Here is a 1401-nt window from a genome sequence, read left to right as displayed (position 1 = left end):
TTCTTACAACCACTCTTCCGAATATTTATCTCGCCTCAAAAATAATAATAACAGTTTCTTCTCTTTTCCTTTCTCCTAAAATCAAACATCTTTGCACCATGGCTCAAGAAATTTTCTCCTTCTTCTGTTTGAAACTGAGCCTGGGGAAATGGTCTTGTTAACTTCTCTGACAGATAATTCCAGTGAACCTTGCTGGCTACTGGCCACTCACTCTTCAAGGCCCCCGCAATCCGCTCAGCAAAGCCTCAACTCCAATTACTATAAACAAAAATCCTACATTCTTATAATAACAGAAATTTCTCATAATCATGTAAACTCAAGGTTATTTAAAAATCAGAAATCTCTTATTTTATAGTATCGGCTACCCTATGTTAAAACCACAGCACACTAAAAATATATTCTATTGCATTTTTTAGTTTATTGTTAAATTGTAATACTGTAAAGCACTTCTTTGAGGCTTCTGTCATCGTACCCCTCTTCCTTCTTATTGCTGCCATCCACAGATCCCCACTTCCTCCACACACCTATACTGAGGGAAGAAGACGTAGGTGCCTGATTCACCATTACTCTATCCACCTCAATTCCTGGGCTTTAACCCACCCGGGATATAATGAACATATGCAAAGATGTCCCGTTCGACCTCCTGGATTCTCAGTCCTTGACCTCCTCATTTCTAATGGTCTTCTTCTCTTCTCTACATCCTAGACCTGTTAATGCTCCCAACTGCTTCATCTCAAAAATGAGTGACTAAAGCACCAACTATCTGATCACGTAGTCCTCACACCCCAATTCAGAGTCTCACATGTTCTTTGACATTGTCAAAACCATTATCCCCTCCGCCACCTTCTAATTCTGAGACCTCTTGGTCTTAACTTTCCTGGTCTCCTGAAATTCCATTCTCCCATTTCAGCCCCTCTCTTGCGACTACTCTCAAACTGTTTCCCTCTGTTCTCTGCTGTTTCTGCTTTATCCAAGACTGAACCCAGGTAATTGACAATCATTGAAGAAAATAAAGAAACTCAGGAGTTTCCACCCCCCATGAATTCACGGTCACCAACCTCATATTCTTGATGCCCCTTCTGCTCCTTCATTCTCAATGGATGACTTTGCATCCTGATCTAGGAGAAAACAGAAATCATCAAACAAGCCAAGCACCACCACACCTAGAAACATCCTCATCCATATCCGGATCCTGCTTCGCCTTCCCTGTCCGTTCTCCTACTATAGATAATAATCCCAAGGGGGTCTCAGCTCCATTCCTTCCCAGTAATCCCCTCTTTTGCCCACTGGATCCTTTCCATCAGCATTTAAATTCCCTTCTGAAAGAAGGAAAGGAAAAAGGAAGAAAAGAAGGAAGGAAGGAAGGAAGGAAGGAAGGAAGGAAGGAAGGAAGGAAGGAAG

The sequence above is a fragment of the Pteropus alecto genome, unplaced genomic scaffold (genome assembly GCF_000325575.1).
Source record: "Pteropus alecto unplaced genomic scaffold, ASM32557v1 scaffold14, whole genome shotgun sequence".
Taxonomy (NCBI): domain Eukaryota; kingdom Metazoa; phylum Chordata; class Mammalia; order Chiroptera; family Pteropodidae; genus Pteropus; species Pteropus alecto.
Note: the sequence above shows the minus strand (reverse complement) of the source record.